The sequence below is a fragment of the Brassica napus genome, chromosome A8, assembly GCF_020379485.1.
Source record: "Brassica napus cultivar Da-Ae chromosome A8, Da-Ae, whole genome shotgun sequence".
Classification (NCBI taxonomy): domain Eukaryota; kingdom Viridiplantae; phylum Streptophyta; class Magnoliopsida; order Brassicales; family Brassicaceae; genus Brassica; species Brassica napus.
The window spans coordinates 2,937,562-2,964,488 of NC_063441.1; the positions used below are offsets into that span (position 1 = coordinate 2,937,562).

Here is a 26,927-nt window from a genome sequence, read left to right on the forward strand (position 1 = left end):
AGAGTTGACTACATGGAATGTATAAAGATCGGTTTACTCGGATGTTTAGTTCGGATCTCGGTACACGACCGAACCGACCCGAGGACTGCTTAGAGCTAAAGACCCATTCGGTATTTTGCATGGTCCCGTTACTGATCCAAACCCGCTACTAGGGTTCGGCTTAGAGTACAGATTTTTGGTGTACTTAATTATGCTCAGACCTAGACACCAGTCCAACCCTTAATAAAATATTTTGATTATTTTTATTTGATCGAGCTAAATTTAATTTTGTCCAAGTTCTGGTCTGGGTTTGATTAGAAACATGGTTCGGCCTAGTCTATATATCCATCCTAGTGATCATTTTGAACATTTTGTGGTGTGTTTTCAGCAATCCAAATCTGCTGATAAGTACATAGGACTATACACTGATTCAATCCCAAATGTAAAGGTTTTCTACATGTCATCGGTTACTCGGTAGTATAACCCATTTATCAGTTTTCCTCTGAAATCTTTCCAGTTCCCTCCTTCCAGTAAATCTTGTTTCAGTACAATAAAAAAATGTTTATTTTGTGTAATTACTTTCTTCAAGGATGAACTTTTTTGGGCTGCGGCTTGGCTACACCGGGGATGAGTACCACTTGAAATAGGTTGAAACAATGCCGGTTACATGGGTGAAACTGGATGGAGAATGGAAGAATTCTCTTCGGATAACATATAACAGATAAGCCGGTGTTCAAGTCCTTGTCACCAAGGTAAATAACCTGGTTTCTTCAATAATGTTATTTCTGAAGTTTCAAGAATACTAATCTTGACTCTTGTTTGATTTGTGTGTGTGCTTATATATTGTTAGAAGTTAAAGAAGGTGGATATACTTCTTGTGCTTGTCTAAAGAAAAATGATGGCTACAACATTCAAACAACTGGTAAGTTAATTTAGTATAAAATTCGGTGAATATTGAATGTTTTGCTTGTTTAGTGGAGGAAAATTCAGGTGGTTTGATGTATGTTAGAAATTATCTCTCTGCAGCACATGCGAAACTCAATTTTCATCATGGTTTGGTTCAACCTCAAGCACTTTTAGACTTTGCTAGATCTCAGGTAATCAAATCTTTGAGGAACACAAAACCATTTTTTCTTGCTGCTTTAATGCATTAACCACAGGTTCTTTCACCTTGCAGAGCGATTACATTCTTTGAAAAACTGTCAAGGAATGAATTGCCAAGTTGGATATGGACCAAAATATCCAATCAGAGTCCACCATACAGGCCCGTCATTCCCTTCAATCTTTGTTCAACGTTCTTATGTGAACGGTGTTGGTTTAGAATGTCTCACGCTGATATGTTATCCACGGTGCTCTTGTTGATGGACCAGATCAGAATGATTACTATTCAGATGAAGGACAAACCACGAGCAAATCAGAACCAACTTTTGTCTGGAACAGCTCCACTTGTTGGTTTATTCGCTAAACTCTAACTAAACAATAAACTGTGTGCTCTTACTCTTGTTCCGTGAATCATATATGTATGATGGAGGAGGATCTTCTAAACCATACCAAACAAGTGAACAACTAAACCCACCAGGTTGTTGATCTTCTTACTTGCTTGCTCTATACAACTTCTTGCCTCTTCGGGCATTTCTGATTCTCATTTTCTCTGAAAATCTTCACAGTTTTTGTCTTACAAAACAGTTTTTGTCTTACAAAACAACACCAACATCATACTCCAAAGCAATGCACCAATCGAACATTTCATTCAATAACTGCTAATTGGATGGCCGGGAACTCTAGGTACTACTACATACCCTAAGTGCTCATCAAGAACAATTCTCAGAGGGACCGGACCTCAAGCTTCAGACTGAAGATCTCTAACCTATACGCTTAACCAAACAGGGCAAAACAATGCATATCACCTTCCTCAGGGGCAAGTGAAATCTGGCAATCTGCCCCTCTATGGGTATCAGTTTTAAGTTACTACTAATCCTCTTTATTAACATCCGGTTTTAAAGTCGTTTATCATTTGAGTGATAAGAATTCGAAGCTCAAGGAAGACAACAATTCAACACAAAAAGCACTCAAAATTGAGTTTTAATTTAAATTCAGACAATAATATAAGGATTCAGACACAAGTGGACTAGAAAAGAAAAAAAGCTGAAATAATAATAAGATGAGTAAGCATCACAAGGCTAAAAGACTTGAGCACACAAGAAAATTCTTCTCCTTAAGCTTCTAATCGTCAAAGGTAGTCTTCTTGTTGACTGCCAAAATCAACCAAGAACATGTCAGAAGCTGGGGTACTTGATAACTATCAAGATTCAAGACAACATCTATTAACAAACTAACATACCTGAGGAAGTGAAACTAGGTTCGCTGAATCCACGGCCACCACCATTGTCTCTACCAAAACGACCACCGCCATTTCTACCACTGCCAAAACGGCCACGCCCACTGTCTCTTCCTCTACCACTACCAAAACGACCACCTCCGCCACCACTAAAACGACCACCGCCGCCACCACTGAATCCTCCACCACCACTGCTGTCCCTTGGTTTAGCCTCATCGACAACAATATTCCATCCTCCCAACTCAGTACCATTAAGGTCATACGCCTTCTCTGCGCCTTCCTTAAAGTCAATGTACGCAATTATGCATTTTAAAACAATTGTTTTAGTTAACCATCTGAGAGAAAATAATACACAAAGTAGAGGGAAGAAGAGTCACACACCCTCTGGAAGCACCAGTTTCACGGTCCATTGGAATTGAGACCCTTGTGATCTCTCCACATGAAGCAAAGTGTTGAGTCAATGCCTGCCTGATATCTTCCTCAGGAAGGGACGAGTCGAATCCCTTGACGAATATTTTTTGACCTTCACCACCACCACCACCGCTTCTGAAGTTACCACCACCGCTTTGTGGAGTGTTGTATGCGGGTCTATCTCCCCTCTCCGCAGCCATATCAAGACGAATGTCACGACCAAGTAAGGCTCTACCGTTAAGTTCCAATGCCTGAGTACAAATGAATTTTAGTCAGCAAGAAAATTTCAAAATAAATACTTTAAAAGTACAAAACTAGCACTCACCTTCTGTGCATCTTCAGAACTAGCAAACTCAACATGGCCAAATCCTCTGAAACTGCCATCATCCTTGTTGGTAGCAAATCTAACATCAACAACTTCGCCAGCTTCTTTAAAGAAAGTCTCACTGTATTTGGAGGATAGACTATCATTAGATCACGACAAAAAAACTGAACTTGTCCAAAGAGAGAGAGATAGAGAGAGCTACTTACACGTCTGATCTTTCGATCTGGAATGAGAGATTACCAGCAAAGAGCGTCTTGGGTCCTCCTGTAGCAGGAGTTGCTGGTGTCTTAGGCTGAAAGACAAAGGACGAAACACAAATTAACTTCAACGTATGACATCAAAAAATGAGGTTAGAGATACTACTAGAGGGATATTCTTACCTGTTGCGGCTAAGCATCCACCATTTCTACATCAGCGTTCTGGTTTTAGTAAAAAAATCAGATCAGCAAACAGCAAGTTATAAAAAAATTATGCAATAAAAAAACTCAAACTACGATATTTTGGAATCATAATGAAATATTTCACACCTTTTTCTTTGGGGTTTCTTTCTCATCTTCACTTTCTGATTCGTCAGAGTCAGATTCACCACTACTGCTATCCTTTTTAGCTGCCTTGGTGATAGCCTTTTTAGGTGCAGGCTTTTCATCTTCACTTTCCTGGAATGACAAAAAAATCAAACAAATCAACAACGATTCAAATTACAGGACATCAGAAGCTGCTTATTGATCAAGTTAAGTAGAGAATCTAACCTCATCAGAATCTTCATCAGATGATTCTGAACTGCTTGCAGCCTTGGTAGCAGGAGCTGCCTTTTTAGCAGCTGGTTTCTCATCCTCAGACTTATATTCCGATGAATCATCATCGTCAGAAGATGAAGAATCTTTAGCTTTAGCAGCTGGCTTCTTAGCAGCGACAGGTTTCTTTGTAGCAGGTTCCTGTTATCCCATCACCAAACACACAAGTAAGTTACATAGTTCAGAAACATAAAGAGGAAAACAGTAAAAGATACTTATGAGGAGGTGCTTACTTCATCAGAAGATTCCTCATCGGAAGAGTCTTCCTCTTCAGAAGAGCTCTCTGACTTGGCCTTCACAGAGCCGTTTTTAGCAGCTGCAGCAGGTTTCTTGGTAACAGCAACTTCTTCCAGAAATAGATGATAAAGGCCAAGTATGTTAGCAATAGTCCAAAGAGAGCAGGCTAAAAACTCGCATAGTAATCAAAAACTAACATCATCTGAAGATTCTTCCTCAGAAGATGAGTCATCTTTTGTTTTCTTTGCAACCTTTCCATTAGTGGCCTTCTTGGCTACCACAGGTTCCTTCAAAGACAAAACATTGAAGGTTTTAGAAAGACGCTACACAAAGTACAAAACTGAAGCACACAGTAACAAACAACCACAAAACTCTTACATCATCTGAAGAAGAGTCGTCAGAGGACTCCTCGCTGCTTGAATCAGCCTTAGCTGGAGCCTTCTTAGCAGGAACTTTCTTAGCCTAACATGAACAATACAATACTATGAGACAAACATCAAACATAGATTAATCTACAATTACTAAAACAGTGAGTATTGTGGGAACCGAAATTCACACTGTCGATTTCCGTTTAAATAAAGAAACTAGGAAAACCCTAATTTCCCAGAGGACCCGGATATCTGTTAATTACCACACGTCAAGCAATCAGAACACGAGAATAACAACGATAAAAATAAGAAATCGAAAAGAGAGCAAAGTAGATCTTATTCCGAATCTGCGTATGAGCGTTACAACAAGGTATAAGCCTGGGCTCGAGAGCTGTCGGCGAGATTCCTAGTTCTAGCAACCCTAAGACGGCTAAACCTAATTGAGTCGCAGCTCGAAATAACAAAAACGGAAAATTGCCTAAATTGCTCTAAGTGCTAAGTTTGCTCTGAAAAAGTCCTCCCTTCTTGCTCCTCGCCTAGGACTCCTTATATACTAGCTCCAAGGTCGGTTTACGCTTTTACTCTTCTGCCCTTAAGCCGTCATAGCATAAAAATGGAGATATTCAATTTTTCCCGATCTTCACAATTATCTTCGAAACTTCCGTATTTATCCGCGGAAACTTGACATTTATCCTTCTTCGTGGGCCAAGCGTGAACCATGCTGTGGTTCACGGGCTTTTGGTTAGGAAAAATCGTAGGATGGGCCTCGAGTCGTGTTTTAGGTCCCTTTGGGCCGTCTTTCGACTCGACACGTTTACTACGAGTTTTCCGCGGTTTCTAATCCGCGAAGTTTGATCGATGAATTAGAATAGCGGGAAACATGGACTGAACTCGCTACGGTCTTCGGGAGATAGCATTCGAAGGTTTGACGAGAATGCAAGGACTGGTATCGTATCGATGTTCGGAAAGGTTCAATCGCTACACGACGACCGAACTTTGGCTCGAGCCCGGTCGCTACGTAGCGACCGAGCGAGACAAGTGCTCGGTCGCTACGTAGCGACCGAGCGGGACGATCGCTCGGTCGCTACGTAGCGACCGAGCGGGACGATGGCTCGGTCGCTACGTAGTGACCGAGCTTGGCTGAGCTCGGTCGCTACGTAACGACCGAGCGGGATGATCGCTCGGTCGCTACGTAGCGACCGAGCTTGGCTCGGGTTTGGTTGCTACGTAGCGACCGGACGGCGTGTATACGTAGCGACCGAGCTTGGTTTGTTCGGTTTGAATCCCAAAGGATACTTCTTCGTAAAAACCTCGTATAGGTTATTTTTACGAAAATTACATCTCTTCTTTTACTAACTCTTTCGGAAATACGATCTCCGAGGATTTTCGGGTGGTAATTCCGTCGTAACCGTTTTTGACCCCAACAGTTAGCCCCCCAGCCCGTTAGGATCATGCATCGTAGGATCCTAGCGTGCGGTTAGGCATGTTTGGCAAGTTAGGCGTGATGGATGGAATTAATATCCGAAAGTCCGAGCTTGAATAGTAAATCCTCATATCTTATAAGAAGAGAGGTAACTTGTTCCATAATTTTTTCACTTTCTTGTTTTTCTCTAAGATCTTTCAAAAAAACTTTCTATCTTTCTCTCCACCCTTTTCCTCTATTCTCTCAAGAGAAGTGTAAAGATGTCGAGCAAGAAAAAGATTGCGAAAAAAGGGTCTTCGTCCGCGAGTCCTTATGAAGAGCTCGTCGTTCCGAAGATGGAGTTCGTGCCTCACTCGGTGCATCCTGCCGAGAACGAGGCATGGTGGGTTGCTCATTATGGCTCGTTGACCCCTCCCAAGGAGAAGCCGTTCCCGGTCCTGGTCTATCGTGGAGTCGAGGAAGAGGATGAAAGCAGGACTACTGACGAGTTTCTCGCGACGATGCGATCGTTCTACCACATCCCGGATGCTGTGGAGTTCCGGGTTCCTTGCCGCGGGGAATGTGCTAACAACCCCCCGGAAGGTTACTTTACTTGTTATGAGGCGTTCGTAGTGCGTTGTCGCCTCTGGTTCCCCATACCCGAAATTCTCGTCCGAGTGTTGGACCGTTTCGAAGTTGCGATAAGTCAGTTGACACCCCTTGCCATTCAGCACCTTATTGGGATCCTGATCCTAAGCTACGAGCATGGCCTTTCCCTTTCCGTCGATCATTATGAAGCGCTTTTGAGGCTTCAACTTGTCAGGGGTACGGATAAGCATAGGTTGGTCCCTCGGAAATTTATGTCAGTGGTTAAGAAGTTTATTTCGAACTTCAACTCGTGGAAGAAGTTCTTTTTCTTTGTCCGTATAGACGCTGCATCCGTCGAAGAGAGTTGCATTCCATTGTTCCGGAGGTTGCCGAATGATCGTCCCTTCATCAACCCTTTTGCTCCGTTCCCCGAGGACATCATTTTGGTGAGGGATCTTCTCAGGAATGGTCCCTTCTTCTGGACTTCTTTTACGCCGAAGAGGGTTTGGAAGGCACTGAGATTCGTGCAACCCGGTCCTGCTTTGGATGCGGACACGGGAAGCGACTCCGAACCCGATGACCAGAATCCCGTCGAAGCTCCGACAGCTGCGCCGGAGTCGAGCTCTTGGAAGGGAAAAGATGTCGATCTTGGCGACATAGAGTTTTCGATGGATGACTCTATGCTTCCAGGATGGGATCCGAACCTTGCTTACGGCGACGGGAGCGGCTCGAGCGAGGCCCCTATTCCTGATTTCGATGATTTCTTTGCTGGGCTGCCATCGGGTTTCGATGCTCCTCCTCCTACGAAAGAATCGGCGAGGCCGAGAGTCGTTGCGGAAGGATCTCGCATCATCAATGGGGTTAGTTTTTTTTTGAGAATTTTTTGGTGATTGTCCTATGTATATATTTATAACATGCCAATCGATTTTGCAGGGCCTGAGCTTGCTGGGCTCGGCCATTGAGGCGGGCCATAGAGAAGCCATGGTCTACCGCTTCAAGGCGGAGAAAGTGGAGCGGGATCTTGCTCGCGTGCAAGGCGAGATGCTGGAGCGAGAGGCGCAGCTTACTCGTGACCATGCGCGGGCTGTTCGTAAAGCGGAGAGGAAAGGCAAAAGAGAAATCGTCGAGGTGATGAAGACTCGTGCATCTCAGTTCCAGGTTGAGTACCTGAACCTCAAGAATGCCTTTACCTCGGTGGGTGACTTTCGCGAGTGCCGTGGTTCGGTCGGAAGTCTTTGGAGAACGCGAGCCGATGACTATGTGTTTGAAGAGGAAATCAGCTTGATGAAGAGTGGGATGAGTGACTGTGCCCACGCTGAGGCGCTTATCCCTCCGATTGACGAGAGGATTTAAGGGTTCTGGGATTCCATCCCGGTTTCCCCTGATACCGAGGAGGTTCCGACCGGTTTTCCCGATGGTGGCGAGGAAGTGGATCGTCCCGCGGATGCGTTTGGTGCTTCGTTGTCCGTGGACTTTGACTTTGGATCATGAGGGATGGATCAGTTATCCTTGTTTTCGGCCGAGTGTGGCCCTTTGAATTTGAATTTCGTTTAGGCCTAGATGGTCGTATTTGTATTTCCGGGACTGGCCGTTGGTGGCTTTGAATCTCTTGCCGCTTTACGCGGTTTCTTTTATATGATAAATGTTTTGTTTCGAGTTTTCCTGAGTAGGGTTGAAGTAAATACGAGTTGTCGTCTCGTATGTAGTTCTGATTAGACGTTCATTCTGTTGGTTCGTTCGTGATTTTCGTAAAAATTTACTTATCTTTACGATTTTCGAGAACATTGAGATACGAACGGAGAGACATGGTTTATGATCTCGTATCTTTTAGATATCATGCCTTGAGATGTTTGAGACCAGAGCGTTGGGTTTAGGGCAAGACCTAGGTTTACTTTCGGTTAAGGTTTGTGCGGTGACTAGCCGGCTATCGTTTTTCTTGTTGCGATTTCTTTCTTATTCGCACCGATTTAAAGTCCGCGATATGTTCTCGGCTTATATGACTTGTATGGCACGAATCGAGCATCTTCTCAGAATCAACTGGAAGTGCTAAACCAAAATTTTGGATTTTTGTTGTAGCGCGCTTTTGTCCTTGTGCTGGACGTTTTTAAAGATCAAAAGAGTGTGATCGGATTGCGTTTGTTTAAGACGGCTGGCGTGTTCGTCGGGGCCAATCGACGAACGGGGTGTAAGGTTTTTGGTGGTCGCGTTCGGACAATTTGTTAGCATTGTCCTCGAATTTTAACTTTTGCGACGTCTCGCAGTTATTTCGAGGATTATGCATGTATTTTTGCGTGTTTGAAAGATGATAATCTTTACGATTTTTGGGCCGGAAGGGGCCGCAGACAAGAGTCTTAACCTTTTCAGGCGTGTCCTGAAAGTTTCTTTTGTGTTTTACTGAAGCGTAAACGTTTTCGATAAGAAAGGACAACATATATTGTAGTAAAAGTTTTTGAAGTTTCTAAAAACTCGATTACAATAATGAAGATTTTTCTAAGTGGGAGTATACGAGTATACGCACCCACTCCCCCCCCCCCTTTTTAGAGAAGGGGATAGCTGAACTCGTCTTTTGACGAGCTGCCTACGTACCCCTTTCGAGGATCAAGCCATCTCGTAGTTCTGTTTCATGCCGCGAGTGTTCTTACTCGGCGGTAGATGTCGCGATGTCCACCTTGACCGTGTCGATCGTGGCTGGGTCGAAGCTATTTTCCGGATGTTCCGGTTGAGTTGTTGTGTGGGCTTCGGATTTATGTCGAGCCTCGACGCCCGATGCGTTTGCGTTGATAGACGATTTTACTTCGTCTTCTCCCGGGGCGCTTTTGGCTGAAGATCGATCTATCTTCGCGCGTTTGCCGTTTGTGGAAGCCGTGATTTGCCTTAACTTATGATCCGCGAGGAAGCATAGTCGCGACTGTTTTTGGCATCCCAAGATGGCCGCGACTCCGCTCGGTGTTGGGAACTTGAGACCCAGGTGGTAGGTTGACGGAACTGCCTGCATGGCGTTGAGCCATGGGGTTCCCATGACTACCACGAATTCGACGATTTTTGTGATCTCTTTGGCCATGACTGGCAATTGGATTGATCCGAGAGTCATCGACACTTCGCCTGAAAAACCCGTGAGCGGTTTTGGCGTCGGAATTACTTCTCCGAGTTCGATACTCATCCGCTTGAGAGTGTCGCGGAAGATTACGTTGACCGTGCTTCCCGTGTCGACGAGTACCCTTCCGACTTCTAAATCTCGTATGACGAGATCTATGAAAAGCGGGTCGCAGTGAGGTTGGTCGATACCGCCGGCTTCTTCCTCCGTGAAGGTGATCGAGCAACTTTGGCCGTCTCGAGGAGGAGACCATGTAGGCCAATTTGCACTTGACTCTGCCTTCCGTTGGTAAGCCTTGATGGCCGACACGGTATCGCCGCAGTATTGTGATCCTCCGATGATCATATTGACTCTGCGACGATTGTTATCGTTCCCTTTGTCATCCGGCCTCCTACCGCGTTTATCCCCAGGATGGTTTCGTTGAGGGGATTTTTCAGCGGGTGGATTTCTATCCGTCTTTGGAGGCCGATCAGAATCGAGGATGAGATCCTTGACGCTAGTTACTTCCGAAAGCTCTCCAGCGACTAGCTTCGCGGCCAGTCTTGCTCCCAAGACTTTGCAATTGGTCGTGGAGTGTCCTCGGGATTGGTGGAACTCGCAGAAGGTGTTTTCGTCATACCCTTGATTGCGAGTCCATGTGTTGCACGTGGTCCGGCCTTGATCCGAACTGATCGCATAGTTATGCGCCCCTTGGAGATCTTCCCCCTCGTGATGGACGTACTTGTCGTTACGAGAGTTCTTCTTTTTCTCCTTCGGATCTGCGTCTTTCGAGGATGGTCTTGCCGGCTTATGTTTTTGCGATAAGACTTTAGTTTCTTCCTCGACTATGATGTAGTCCGTTGCTTTGTGGAGGGCGTCCTGGATCGTTCGCGGTTTGTCGAGAGTTATCCATTTTCTGAATTTCGACTTGTACCAGAGCGTCTTTCTCAGCGCGTCGATGGCCACTTTGTCGCTTATCCCGCTGACCCTGGACATTATCAGCTTGAACCGACTGATAAATTCGCGGAGGGGTTCGTCTTCCCTCTGGGAGAGACTCCAGAGGTCAACATCGGAGGTTTCCCTGTCTATGAATACAGAGTACTGTTTGAGGAATTCCGATGCGAGCTGTCGAAAACTCCCGATGGTGTTGCGACGAAGGCGTGCGAACCATTCGAGCACTGCTCCTTCGAGATTTTCGACGAACAGGCGGCAATAGCTGGCATCTTTTTCGCCGTCCTTCAATCTTGCTCTTCCCATCGCGATGTGGAAAGCCTGAAGGTGCGCTTTTGGGTCGGCCGTACCATCGTACTTCGGTACTTTGATCTTTCCCGGATCGGACACCCTCATGTCCGGAATGCGACTGGTAAAGGGGGTCTTTCGAGCTCCTTCCAGCAGTCAATCGATCTCGGGGGCAGCACTAGTAGCATGATGGATTTGAGACTTTACGGCTCTCACTTCTGCCGCAGTCTTAGTGATGTAGTCGCGAAGATCACGGATATCTGATGTCTCGTCAGTGGATTTCCGAACCTGTCGGCGTTTACTGCCAGTGAGCTCGGTTTGCCTTTCGGCCAGCTCCTCTTGTTCGTTCCAATAGGCGACTTCTTCTTCTTCTGTCATTGGTTTTTCGAACGGGGAGCCTTCCCGAGCGGATCGGCTTCTGGTCCTTCTTGGATGTCTGTCGACATCCTCGTCGGTGTCGTTGGAGACATCGCTAGGATCCAGGTCAATGTGTTCGGCTTCGTTATCCTCCGAGTCCTTTGCAGGGGGCGGAAGATTTTCAGGGTTCCCCTTTTCGACGGGAGTTTTCTCGCTAGGGTTTTGACCGGAAGGTCGTTCCCGCGCGAGTCCTATTCTATCGAGTGGGGTGGCGAAGTCGAGCCTTTTCCCGCGGATTTTGGTGGTTCCGCGGGGACGGATAGCTTGAGTCCTTGCCGTTAAGGTTTCAACCTGTTTGGTCAAGGTATTCACGAGCTTATCCTGTTCTTCCGACCTTTTCTCATAGGTGGCGAACATCTTTTTGAACTCCTCGAGCGTCGCGGCGTTGGCTTGCGCGTTGGCCGCGGATACGTCCGCTACTGGAGTGTGGAGATCGGTGCCGCTGCCTCCATTAAGAGGAGTTTGCATGTTATCCGCGTCGTTGGTTGACATGTCAGATTGTGTGTGGCTTTTGCGGGTTAGACTGATCCGTAAGTCCCCCTCCTTCTAGCGCCAAACAGTGGGAACCGAAATTCACACTGTCGATTTCCGTTTAAATAAAGAAACTAGGAAAACCCTAATTTCCCAGAGGACCCGGATATCTGTTAATTACCACACGTCAAGCAATCAGAACACGAGAATAACAACGATAAAAATAAGAAATCGAAAAGAGAGCAAAGTAGATCTTATTCCGAATCTGCGTATGAGCGTTACAACAAGGTATAAGCCTGGGCTCGAGAGCTGTCGGCGAGATTCCTAGTTCTAGCAACCCTAAGACGGCTAAACCTAATTGAGTCGCAGCTCGAAATAACAAAAACGGAAAATTGCCTAAATTGCTCTAAGTGCTAAGTTTGCTCTGAAAAAGTCCTCCCTTCTTGCTCCTCGCCTAGGACTCCTTATATACTAGCTCCAAGGTCGGTTTACGCTTTTACTCTTCTGCCCTTAAGCCGTCATAGCATAAAAATGGAGATATTCCATTTTTCCCGATCTTCACAATTATCTTCGAAACTTCCGTATTTATCCGCGGAAACTTGACATTTATCCTTCTTCGTGGGCCAAGCGTGAACCATGCTGTGGTTCACGGGCTTTTGGTTAGGAAAAATCGTAGGATGGGCCTCGAGTCGTGTTTTAGGTCCCTTTGGGCCGTCTTCCGACTCGACACGTTTACTACGAGTTTTCCGCGGTTTCTAATCCGCGAAGTTTGATCGATGAATTTGAATAGCGGGAAACATGGACTGAACTCGCTACGGTCTTCGGGAGATAGCATTCGAAGGTTTGACGAGAATGCAAGGACTGGTATCGTATCGATGTTCGGAAAGGTTCAATCGCTACACGACGACCGAACTTTGGCTCGAGCCCGGTCGCTACGTAGCGACCGAGCGAGACAAGTGCTCGGTCGCTACGTAGCGACCGAGCTTTGGCTTGAGCTCGGTCGCTACGTAGCGACCGAGCGGGACGATCGCTACGTAGCGACCGAGCGGGACGATCGCTTGGTCGCTACGTAGCGATCGAGCTTGGCTGAGCTCGGTCGCTACGTAGCGACCGAGCTTTGGCTCGAGCTCGGTCGCTACGTAGCGACCGAGCTTGGCTGAGCTTGGTCGCTACGTAGCGACCGAGCGGGACGATCGCTCGGTCGCTACGTAGCGACCGAGCGGGACGATCGCTCGGTCACTACGTAGCGACCGAGCTTGGCTGAGCTCGGTCGCTACGTAGCGACCGAGCGGGACGATCACTCGGTCGCTACGTAGCGACCGAGCGGGACGATCACTCGGTCGCTACGTAGTGACCGAGCTTGGCTCGGGTTTGGTTGCTACGTAGCGACCGGACGGCGTGTATACGTAGCGACCGAGCTTGGTTTGTTCGGTTTAAATCCCAAAGGATACTTCTTCGTAAAAACCTCGTATAGGTTATTTTTACGAAAATTACATCTCTTCTTTTACTAACTCTTTCGGAAATACGATCTCCGAGAATTTTCGGGTGGTAATTCCGTCGTAACCGTTTTTGACCCCAACAAGTATCATACCTTAACCTCTTCCTCGGAATCAGAAGATTCTGATGATGAGTCCGAGGAGCTCTCAACCTTTTTAGCTGGAACCTTCTTAGCCTACCATTTTTTCAAAAAAAATCTCAGTGAACATATAACAATTTATTCCTATGAAACGGACACTAAACAGAGTCTAACCTCCAGTTACTTTCAAGTTCTTAAATCTAACGAATCAACAATGATACTAGTAAGATACTGAGAGCTATACATTAACCTCTTCCTCGGAATCTGACGACTCAGAGGAGCTCTCAACCTTCTTAGGCACCTTCTTCACGGCTTTCTCCTTCTTGACGGCAGCAATCACATCCTTCTTCTGCTTCTTAAGGCTCACTTTGGTATCCACGTCATCCTCAGCCTCTCTCTTACCTGAAGTATAATAAATACAAAAGTTCAAATCAGACTAAAACTACAGATACCAACAAAAATAAGGACTCAATTAGAAAAAAAACACAAAAGAAACATAAAGTTCTTACCTTTCTTCAGAGGTTTGGTCGCCTTAATCGCAACAGGTGCTGCTTCAACCTGAAGACACGAAACAAAAACAGAGTTTCGTTAAACAGTACGAAGAAGAGCTAATTGGAAAACCCAGAAGGAGACGAAGCTTACTTTGGTGGCGGATTTTTTACCCATGGCAAATCTGAGAAGAAGAAGAAGCGACTGCTAGGTTAAAGAGAGAGGAGAGAGGCAAAATAAACCCTAGAGAAGCTGCGCGAGATATTTTTCAGTTTAGGGTTTTAGGACATGTATTTATAATCTCTTTTGTTTTGGTTTGGGGGTAAACATGTCATTTCCAGTATCTCATCTAGTGGCTGTCTCCTCGCGCGTGTTATTTGATCCACGCCGTCCACGTTGTAGTCTTGTTTTGTTTTTTTTATGGAAGTATATATTTTTAATCAAGTTGGTGACCGTTGGGACTATGTAAGTCAAAGCGGAATACGCATCCTTGTCTGTGATGGGCTCTATTTTCGTGGGTTTTTAGTAGGCTGGGCTTTGTAAAACTTTGTCGGATCAGGATTACGTTGCTCAATGATCAATGGATAGGAACATAAAAACAAAAGTCAATCTTTTTCTTTTGTTAAAATTCAAATATCACACTTTTGTTGAAACGGCAAAATACACACGAGTTCGATAGTAAAGGTTATTTGAAAGATGTTTTGTCGATCAATCAGATGACGAGTTACAAAAGAGTGATTACCGAACAAGCGAAAATGACAAGGTTTCTTGGGAGAAAAAATATAAATGATAATACCTAGTTCTAGCTGCTTGTGACATCTTTGTGTTTCTTAATGCTCCTCTCTAAGTCTGTTCTTTCTCGTTTTATATATGGCTCCCTTCTACACTCAATTCGGTTTAAAACCTAATCGAATGGGTTGAGCTGAGCTGGGCCGAACTATCTTCATTATGCCTATTGAAATTGGCCGAGCTTTGTATTTGATGGCCTTGTTAGTTTGTTAGTGGTAGTTAATAATTAATATCAAAAGTTATTTTGGATTATTAGAAAATTTATTTATAGTGAACATTCAATAGAAAAAATCAACACTATAATTAAACAAGTGACTCTTGAGTTGAACGATATTTTTGTAAATCCTTGAGAAACCGAGATGTAAAAAAAACTGAGATAAACAATTAGATCATTTTATTTATACACATCACATATAGTTATAACATGCACGGTCTTCATCCTACTATTCTTCTATGTTAACCTCTTCAATTAAACAGAGATTATGCAAAAGCGTTTTCTCGAAAGATTATTTCATCATTCTCTTTCTAATCGTGTTTCCCAACCAATCACCTTATTATGGGCAGATTACTGCTACATATTCTACGGTTGAGCTATTAAAAGGAAAATGCCTTGATTAGAAATTTCAAATTGTAACAAGAAAAAGTGGTTTCATTTGTTGTCTGGACATTATTAATGCCATGGAGGGGAGAAATATGTTGTGTATAAGAAGATGAGGAGAGGAAAAAGGTTAAGGTGTTCTCATGTGTGTTCATAGTTTTTCACATATGTGTTCCTCCCTTTTTTGTGGTTCTTTAAAGTTAGTCTTCAACAAAACTGAGATTTAGATGTAGAGTAGGTATGTTGTTTTCTTTTATTTGGTAGGCGCTGAAATGATATTGTAATATCCTTAACTCCTTGCCTTTTAAAAAGACATTTTAAGTCTTCTCTTTTTTTTTTTGTAACAATCTTCTCTTATTTTTGCATGACTTTACTTTAGTAGCATGAGGAAACAATCGAACCAAAGAGAGATACAATTCATTGTCCACCAAATGCATAATTTGAAGGTAGAATTTCAGATTTTTTTCAGCCATTCATCTAAATCACTTTTTAGAAAAGATTATAGCGTTATATGTTTTCAAATGTCTTCTCTATTTCTCTTCAAATGCATGGCTTCCTTCTATTGAAACAACTCTTAGTTGGGGTAGATGTGTCTTGTTGCGGGCTGACATAACCACAATGTGTGCATATGTGTGCTCGCAAAGCCAACATAGAGACTATGCTGGCTGTCAATGTTTAGTTAGTTTTGTTAATAATCCTCATTTATGTTTTCATGATTTCGTCTCCATTATTGTTTGTGAACATTGACGATATGATGAGTTCACCTATCTTTTAGGTAATACGTAATTGCAGAGTAAGGATTCAAGATAATTGAACAATTTAATCAATCTCAGCAGAAACATTAAGACTAGTTGAACTCTTTGCATTAATGAACATAGCAAATGCTGAAACGCCTATTGGTCTTGGAGGTTACTTCTATACTGAATCACTTCTTCATAACCATAAAGTAAAAAATCAATTGTATGTGTTAATTAAGCTAATCTCCTTTTGCTCCACAATTTTTTTCAGGATGATGATAGACATTGGAGAACTGGTGTAGTCGATACTTCTTCCGACTTTTTCTCTAAAGGTAAAATGTTTTATTTGTGAATCTCCTTTGAATGTAGTGGCGGATGCACGTTATGCAGCAAGGGGGCAGCTGCCACCACTAAAATTTAAAACAAGTTTAATTTTTTTTTTTTTTGGATTGAATGTTAAATTGAATTCAAAAGAAAAAAATCCATTGTACAACAAGTGTTCTACGGATTCAACCCATCAATGATTCCAACACGATCTATGAAAAACCTACCAATATACTTTGGAGTAAATTGTTTCCGCTAAGCGATTATGTCTGCCACAAAACATGTACCCAAAACGTGTTTGTCCCATGTTTCACACTCGCTCTGATCTTCCATCTGCAACCATTAACACGACATGTTGCCACAAGGAAAATTTTTCGTTGACTTGTATATTCTGAAGGAGAACTTACGCCTCACTGTTGTCAACCGCATCTCTGAAACCAGTGCATCCATACTAGCAAAACTCTGGTTGACATAGATCTTGCTAGCATTCGATCTTCCTCCTTCACTACCATATGTACTTTTGAAATCTTCAAAACACATATCATCATCTTCTTCCTCATCCTCATCTTTAACCTTTCCATACTCACTGTAATCCTCAGCATCATCAACCGCTTGAGCAACATCAGGGATATCAGCATCCTCGTCCGCACCATCCTCCTCCCTAACATCCTCCTCTCCATCATGATTTTCATCTTCAGCCATATCATCATCATCTTCATCCCCTTCATCAGCTTCACCCCCTTCATCTTCTTCTTCCATTTCCTCTTGAACCGTTCTCATCTTGCTAAGGCTTGATACATAAAGTCGTACTTCATGCGTTTTAGTTATCCCGAGCAAGTTCCGAACTTTTTTATCACTTGTAATATGAATATGAGGGGTGTTTGGAGCCATCCATTGCATCATTGCTTCTGGTAATGAGTAGGCTAACCCCACAGACTCGGTGTTCTTGTCTAGGTTATAATCTTCTTGAGCCATTGCAATGAGTTCAACATGTGTCGAACTTTCACTCAAAAAGAACAGTCTCGCTCCTCTGAACTTATCAACCACACAATTCCAACAGCCATCTTTCAACAAACATTCTCCATACACTGCATGTAACTGACGATCCATCTGCAAAAATTCAAAATAAAACACATTAGCAAACATAGAACATGTATGAGCTAAAAGCACATTAGCTAGAAATTTAATTAACATGAATGTTGGTAAACTCATAAATATAACTAATTAAGTTATAAATTTTATTCAGTAGCCCAAATATTGATTAATAAACATGAATTAACAAGAAAATGTTTCTTGCAAGTTTCTTAAACATTGACGCAGACGACATCCACAGAAGTCTTCTGGTAGACTTCCGTAGAAGTCGTCCATTTATGTCATTTTTGCAATTAAAATTTTACAAAGGATGACTTCCAGAGAAGTCGTCTCTACAGCAGATTTCTTTGGAAGTCTTCTTTTGTAAATATTTTCATACTTTTGTTTTTAAAAAAAATTCGAAAAAAATAGAGACGACTTCCATGTAAGTCGTCTAGGATAAACATATTAGTTTTGCATTTGACCGGATTGTGTCAGAAATTAAACTTTTCCTCGATGACTTACACATATATAAGTCGTACAATTGAAAACCAAAAAAAAAATCAATATTTTATTATAACTAGACGACTTCCATGTAAGTCGTTTCAGGTTAGATTTACAATTGGAAAATAAAACTTATTTACTATACGACTTACTTTAAAGTCGTCCGGTCGATGAATTATACGGAAGGCGTCCAAGATAAGCAAGGTTTGACCATAATCTCGAAAGAAAATCTTGGATGACTTTCGTGTAAGTCGTTGACCGGACGACTTTCAAATAAGTCATCTAGAATAAATTAAATATTTAAGTTTCCAGTTGCAAAACTAACCTGAAAGGACTTACATGAAAGTCGTCTAGGTATAATAAAATATTGTTTTTTTTGGTTTTTTTACTGGACGACTTACAAGTAAGTGGTCCAGAAGAAGTCAAATTTCTTACATATTCCGGTCAAATGCAAAACTAACTTGTTTATCATAGACGACTTACATGGAAGTCATCTCTGGGTTCCTCGAGATTTTTTTTTTTTAAAACAAGCAAAAATGGACAACTTCAGTATAAGTAGGATCTAAAAAAACGCATTTAAAAGTCAATTACAAAATTAACCTTTGCATTGATCAGAAGACTTACATGTAAGTCTTCTACAGCGAGAAGACTTACCCGAAAGTCTTTTAGGCGAACAGATCTGGATAAAATTTCGATTTCATACCTTAAATTAGTGAGATAACTTCCTTAGCACACAGAACTCTTCTCCACGCACATAGAAGCTCAAACGAAAGTAACCCACCGAGAATCGTAACCTTCAATGGCTCAATGAACCTTAAAAAATTTAAAATCAAAATTTTGGTTTTTTTGGATGAATATGGAGATAAAGTAAATAAATGTTGTTTTTAGTTCATAAAAATTGGGAAAAAAAGAGTGTAAATTGATTTTTAGGTGCATTAAGAGTTTTAAATTGGTTGTTCATGGTGGTTGGTGTATTGATGGCAATAACAATATTGTGAATACTTGAGAAAGATGAGGGTGATAAAGTAAAATATGCATTTTCGAAAAGAAAAAAACGATGGCATTTTCGTGAACAATCTGAACTTTGGATATGAAAGAGGCAAGTCAAAGTTCTAAAAAAACATGGGTTAATTTTGTGTTTGACTTCAAGTTTTGAGTCATATTTGCAAAAAACTTTAAAAACTATTTGAATAATTAACAGAATTTTGTAAACATCTTCTCGCCGGGTACCCGTAAATATTTTACCTATTACCACCTAATGATAAGAAAACAATCAATGCATGAAAGTTTAAACAAGAGAGTTTTTGTTCATTATTTAACAATAACTATTTATATTTGTATCGTTTAAAATTTAACAAAATTTGAATAATTTTTGTAATTGATATTAATATTAATTGATATATATATATATTTACAAAATTTAACAATAATTTTGCATATCATGTACAAAACAATATTTTGTTGGTTTTGAATTGTATGTTGGGGTATGCCCAAAACATAAATATGGGATGATCATGCAACACCAAAACATAGTTGGTTAATAAATTTTAGTTGATTATTTAACTATTTTTATACCGGACCAATCAAAATAATGATCCGTCGATTTATTAGAAGTCAATTAGTTTTTTTTTATTAGCTTAGCGAAAAAGTGTAGACTTTGATTATATGATTTAGTCTTTGAACTAAGGATGCTCAATCCACTGAAAACCGAACTGTAAAAGAGAAAGTGGTTCGGAATTGGTTATAATGTATAAATCGAACATATGTTAGTTTTAAAAACTCTGGAATATAAATATTGTTCAGTATATAAACCAGTTAGATCAATTAAGTAGATTCATTAAGGGGTTTTTGCCAAAACTACCCACAACTTGATTTTAACCTCAAATCTATACACAAACTTGAATCAAATGCAAAACTAACATAAAAGCCTTGTGAAATTATAGCCCAGCCCCTTGTGACCAAACAAAAAAACAGAAGATATTTTTACGAATATAGCCTTAGTAAGTCGTCTGAGTCGTCTGAGATGTTGGAAGTCATCTGGACAACTTCAAAGTAAGTATTCTGGTGTAGCTGATCTTAGGACTGGGCAAATAAACCGAACCCGAAAACCCAAACCGAATCCGATCCGATAAAAATGAATCCGAACCGATCCGAACCCGACGTAAATACCGAATGGGTCTTGTTTTATGGTATTTCGGGTTATGGGTATTATCTGAACCGAACCCGAATCTAAATGGATATCCGATAGAACCCGAAACATTCAAAACCTCGAAAAGATCTTGTACCAAACATGATCTCAATTCCTAATATGTATCCAAAATACATTAAGAAATATTGAATATCTAAAATACTTATCTATTACATGAAGGTTGGTGGTTCTATTACATGAAGGTTGATGGTTAAAGATGACCGTTGAATCTTGAAGTATTTAGATTTAAATTTTGTTTTCGTTAAACAATATTTCTCATTTCATGAGAACTTGATTTTCGTTTTATGCTTTTATTTATTTGGTTTTCTTTTTATCAATAAATATGTTTACTTTTCGTTTGATTTTAAATGATCACGGTTGATGTTCCTTATTTTTGAATCGATTTTACTTAAGTTTTGATTACAAAATAGGTACAAATCAGGTATTTTAAAACTGAAGAACCGATTTTACTCATGTTTTAGTTATAAAATAAGTAAAAATCAGGTACTTTTAAACCGAAAAAGCGATTGGGACCCGAACCCGAAAGTATATTGGGTTGTACCGGTTCTTTGAAGATTCACTAACCCCGACCTGAACCCGATAGAATCCGAACCGGTCCCGAACCGAACTTTCATATAATCCGAATGGGGCTGATTTTGATGAACCCGAAAAACCAAAACCCGATTGGATAAAATCGAAATCCGATTGGGACCCCGATTGCCCAGGCCTAGCTGATCTTAAAAATAATTTTTAAATTTTTTAAAAAAAATTTTGATAAGCGAAAAATTAAAATCATGTAATTATAAACAGTTTTAAGTGATATAAATTAAAATATAACAAAATTGAATTGTTTTCAACATAGATGAGTGTAGGTAGTGAATCATGGTATTCTTTGGTCTAGCGTTTGGGAACATATGTTATAGTATTGTATGTATTCTTAGGGTTAGATTTTAGAAAGCTTGAATGTTTTTTGAAAAATTAATTTTTTACCTACACGTATTTATTTTTGTGTATAGTAAACACTTTTGAAGTTTAATTTGATTTTATGAAGTGTTTAGTTAGTTAATTAAGTTTAAGGGTTATGTTTAGGATCTAGACGACTTACATTTCAGTCGTCTGGTGAAGAAATTAAAACAGACGACTTACATGTAAGTCGTCCAAATATTCCCGCCTAAAATTTTTAAAAACATTATTTTCCCGCTTAAATAATTTAAACCAGACGACTTACTTGTAAGTCATCTGGGAAGTCTTCTATTTTAGTTTCCCGCTAAAAATATTTTAATTTCCCGCTAAAAATATTAAAGTCTTCTGGACGACTTACAAGTAAGTCGTCTGAATCAAAAATATTTAACCTAATTGAATTTTTTGTCTCCCTATATAAAGAAAAATTTACACATTCTCTCTCATCCTCTCCAATGGTTGCAACAAAAATGTAATGTTCATCATTCTAAAACTCTTCAACCTCTCTCTAATCTCTTTAACTTGAAAACACCAAACTTTATATGAATTTTTCAGTTTTGTCTCATGTATTTCCTACTAATCTATCTCTTTTGCAGGCTTTTGTCTCATGTATTTCCACTCATTTTTTTGTTTTTAAGTCATTTGAACGTTTTTGGATATGCAGGTTTTTAAGATCTGGATTTTATATGCAGGTTTTTTAGATCTGGAAGACTTCTGAGACGACTTATATGTTAGTCATCTAAAATATAATGCACTTGACGACTTCCAGCAAGTCTTCCAGACGACTTCCTGGAAGTCGTCTGGACTTCCTGGAAGTTGTCTGGACTTCCTGGAAGTCATCAGGACTTCATGGAAGTCTTCTGACGAAGTCTCCCTTTCATAATAGATCTGAGTGTTTTGGTAAGTTTTTATGTCTGATTTTTCTTCATTTGGTAACTTCTTGTTGTATAAAGTTCTTACTTTTTTTTCCCAAACTAAAACTCTCCAAACCCACTCTAATCTCTTTGACTTTAAAACACCAAATTTTATATGAATTTTTCAGTTTTATCTCATGTCTTTCTTATTAATCTATCTTTTTTGCAGGTTTTTAATCAAATGGTACTCATCTTCTACTCATTTAAAGGTAGATCTATTAATTTTAGATATGTATTTTTGTGTGTTCTATAAAGGTAGATTTATCTAATTTTCCACTCATTTTTTCTGTTTTTAAGTCATTTGAATGTTTTTGGATATGCAGGTTTTTCAGATCTAGATTTGATATGCAGGTTTTTCAGATTTGGAAGACTTTTGGGACGACTTACCTGTTAGTCGTCTAAAATATAATGCACTAGACGACTTCCAGGAAGTCTTCCAGACTACTTCCATTTCAGTCGTCTGGACTTCCTGAAAGTCGTCTGGACTTCCTGGAAGTCATCTGGACTTCCTGGAAGTCGTCTGGACTTCCTAGAAGTCGTCTGGATTTTCTGGAAGTCTTCTGACAAAGTTTTCTTCCATATCAAGTGGAGTCCAAGCTTGTCTTTATAGAAGACTGATCTATAATAGTTTTGTTTGTGATCTGTTTTGTGAATTGCATGTCTACTCTTTTAGTTGTGAATTTTTTTGTAAAATCAGTAATAATGTTTCCCAAGATGTATTACATGTACTAACAATGTGTTTACACATTTACAAATCAATGAAATAATAGATTTCAGTAGCTTTTTCTTATCTTTGGATATCTCATATGCAATAATAAACTTCAATGGCCTTTTTCTCATTTTAATGAACAAGAATGTTGGTAGCTTCATATTGATACACCATTTTAAGAAGCATTTTAACCCTTCTTCCAACTCGTAACAATAATCATCATTAGTGTCTATAACAACAATACTTAAGAGATGGAAACAAACAATAGTAACTAGTCAAGGCATATCATATTTTTTATTTGAAAAACTTAGTCAAATTTAGTAAAACTAAGGGAGAGAACATATTTTGTAAATATGAGTTTTACATATCTTGAAGTTACTTATCACTCTTAAAAATACAAGTTATTCAAAAACTAGCGTAGAAGACTTTAAAACTAGCGGAGAAGACTTCCATGAAAGTCTTCTCGGATCAGTTAGAAACTTTAATTAACGTGAATATTGGTAACCTCATAAATATCACCAATTAAGTTATAAATTTCATTCAGTAGCCCAAATATTCATTAAGAAACATGAATTAACAAGAAAATGTTAAAAAGTCTTTATAGTTTTAGAGAAAATGCAAGTTTATTAAACATTGATGCGGACGACATCCACGGAAGTCATCTAGTAGACTTCCAGAGAAGTCGTCCATTTAGGTCGACGCGGACGACTTCAATCTAAGTATTCTAGACGATTAAAATATAAGTCGTCTGGTCAACGCAGAGGTTATTTTTGCAATTGACTTTAAAATCTGTTATTTGAGACGACTGAAAAATATGTCGTCCACTTTTGTTTGGTTAAAAAAAAAACTCCAAAAAAGCTAGACGACTTACATTTCAGTCGTCAAGGTTAGTTTTGCATTTGACTAGATTATTTCAGAAGTTTGACTTTGCTGGACGACTTACATTTCAGTCGTCTCGTAAAAATTAAAATATCAATATTTTTTAAAACTAGACGACTTACAATTAAGTCGTCATAGGTTAGTTTTGCAATTGAAAAAAAAACTTCAATATTTAATTATATATAGACGACTTACAATTCAGTTGTCCGTCAGACGACTTACTTGTAAGTCTTCCAGGATTGACGAGGTTTGACCAGAATTTTGGAATAAAATCATGGACGACTTACATATAAGTCGTCGGGCGGATGACTGAATTGTAAGTCGTCTGGATATAATTAAATATTGAAGTTTTTTTTTTCAATTGCAAAATTAATCTATAACGAATTAATTGTAAGTCGTTTAGTGTTAATAAAATATTGATATTTCAATTTTCACCAGACGACTGAAATATAAGCCGTCCGGGAAAGTCAAACTTCTGAAATAATCCATTTTGGGAGCATTAAGAGCTTCAAATTGGTTGTTCATGGTGGTTAGGGTATTGATGACAATGGCAATCTTGTAATTACTTGAAGATGATGAGGGTGTGAGAGTAAAAATGTCATTTTCGAAAAAAAAAATAAAAAAAAAAATTGATGGCATTTTCGTTAATTATATGAACTTGTGGGGTGAATAGGGCATAACTAATTTAAAAAAAAAGGTGGTTAGTTTTGTGTTTGACTTTGAGTTGTAGGTGAATTTTGCAAAAAACCCATTCATTAAAATATAAGGATATAGTTATATGTAAATTACATGATAGAATTGATAATATATATATACGAAGTTTATTTTATTGATATGATCTTGATATTTTAGACATTAATTATATTAATTTGTCATTTTAAATAAAGACTTTCATTGACATATATTTGTGCTAAACTTAATTTATTTAATAATATTATGATATTTTTAATCTTTTCATCTTATGAAATTATAATAATTATAATTTATTTAATAGTTATTTTTATTAGTTAAATAAATTAGAAAGCATCATAATTAAAAATTAGAGTATTGTTTAATAAATTCAAATTTTAATCACACAAAAATAAAGTAAATTTTTTTTATAAAAGATAAATATAGTTGAAGTTGTTGGTATAAAATCGAATAAATAAAAAACCGACAATATATAACCCGAACCAAACATAGTAGATATGGTTTTATCATGGTATATTATTTTTTTTAATTAACCACCATGTCCGACGACCGAGGTAAGCCAAATATTATGTGGGTCCCAGAAGTGTAATATTAAATTATCTAGTGGCCAACGGAGATCAAACTGTAGGTTTCTCGTATTGGAGTTATCCCTCAAGTGCCACTAGCCCAAGATCCGTTGATTGGTATCTAATTTTTAGATATCCAAATACCAAAAAAAAAACTGAAAAAACCAAAATCCGTATTAAGCAGCCATACTTTGGATATATAGTTTTTACACCCATCTCAACTTAGATCATTTTTATTAGTAGATTTAGAATATCAACCCATATCTAATAGTCAAGATAACGATATACATCAATATCTTAGAATATGAAACTTATCATTATCTTATGTTTTTTTGTAACAGAAACTTATCATTATCTATATGTAATATTTTGTATTTCATAACTAATATAGAATATTACATTATAGATAATGATGAGTTTCATTTCTAAGATATTGATATATATCCTTAAACTTGACTATTAGATATGAGTTGATCTTCTTGATCTCCCAATAGTTTTCATCTTTGGCCAAGAAAATATTTTTTCTTTAACATATGATTGTGTATTCTACGTATAAGAATCATATTACGTATGGAAAACTAAAAAATAATTCCATAAAAGATTCAGAAATTTCCATAATTGGCAATGGAGATAAAGGGAAATGAAATCATTTATCTTTATAAAAGTAGAAAGGAAAGACTATATTCCTCTTCATCTTTGACCATACAAAATACCTTTCTTTTGCATATGTTTGTGTATTATATATATAACCAGACCAAAGAAAGAAAAACTCATAACATTTCGTAAGAGAATACATTATACAATATATCCTAAGTGACTATTACTATGAGAACTTTAATTGCATTTGTTTTTACTGTCCTTTTTATCATATCTGATGCTCATCGTTATATTCCACCTGTTCATGCTCCGGGTAATAATTATTTTTTATACCTCCAATTTTTTATTGTTTCTTTTGTTCGTTTATTTTAAATACAAATGGAATACAAATGGTTAAATGATTTTTATTTATAAATAGGTATTGGAATAAAGCAGACGGACATAGTATGCTTTCCCCCAGATCCGTGCAGACACAATTGGAACGTAGGTTGCACTAGCCATTGTCATGACTGGGGTTATTTTATAGGTGTATGTACTAACAACGAATGTTGTTGTGAAAGATAATATGCATCGAAGATGAAATAATCTAGTCAAATGCACTTGTATCTCTTTTCAAAACATAATATTAAATACTTTTTCATGTGTTTTTTATACATATATGTATACTAAAGATTTATAATGCGATAAATTACCTATATCAAATCAAAGTTAATATGATTAAATTCAGTAATTTTTGGAATCAGCTATCTCTTTGTAATTTGAAAATTAATTGATTTAAGTTATTGGGAGGCTGAAAATATCTGTGCTAGTAACGGAGACGTACATTTTAAAATTACTCTTAGACCTGAGAAAAAAAAAAAAAGAGAAACAAGTGTTTCATCTTCTTTCTTTAAAAACATCTGACCCAAAACACGATCAGTCCAGTTAAGATTAGAGAAATGGGTTTAGATAACCAGCTTCTACGTCGTCTGCTTTTTCATTCTTCCTCCGCGGTGACAGGCGAGAGAAGGACGATGAGGATCATGAAGAAGAGAAAGTTGTAGTAAAGAGAGGAGAAATCATAGTTTGGGTCTTGGAAGTTGGAACAAATTGTGATGGATGGAAAGTAAAAAGCCATTATACTATTTAAAATGATTTATTAATATTTGTGCAAATCCTACATTGTGAATCGCTTTGTTTTCTGAAAAGATCCATTTTGTAATCGGCATCAAGTAAAAAAGATGTGGAGAAGCCACGTCATAGGATACTCTCCACTAGGTACTACGAGAAGCCACGTCTTCTTGGGTTGCTTCAACGCTGGTTCAGTACACGTATTGGAAGGACTTAGTTCTGTTAGTTCCTTTGGTGATTCTTTACTTTAGATTGCTAAACATAGTTTGTATATAACAATTCTTTTCTCTGATGATCAATAAATTTAAAATTTCATAAAAAAAAAAAGATGTGGAGAAACATAAAAACCTAAGAGAATAGTTGTATGAAAGCTTTTACATCTCCCAATTATTTTCGCGATCTGCAGTATTAGATCCTACTAAGGGCTACTACGCAAGCGCATGGTTGGAGATGTGATTGTTGCTCTATATAAATATGTGGAGGCGGTGTTGTGTTTGGCTGTGGTCTTTGATTTGCCAGATATTTGTATTATAAAAGGACCGAGGAATCGTGTCTCGTAGTCTGGTGGTAAAGGAACCTCGGCT

General features: G+C 39.1%; 1 long non-coding RNA gene and 1 pseudogene across 1 annotated transcript; one reads left to right on the top strand and one right to left on the bottom strand.

The window, feature by feature from the left end:
* Positions 1-2,031: 2,031 nt before the first annotated feature.
* LOC106360507 lies at positions 2,032-14,012 on the bottom strand (annotated as a pseudogene).
* Positions 14,013-24,002: 9,990 nt separating this feature from the next.
* On the top strand, positions 24,003-25,886 carry LOC106360341. Its single transcript, XR_001272744.2, has 2 exons — positions 24,003-25,546; positions 25,652-25,886. It is a non-coding gene; the product is annotated as an uncharacterized LOC106360341 (long non-coding RNA).
* The last annotated feature ends 1,041 nt before the right edge of the window (positions 25,887-26,927 follow it).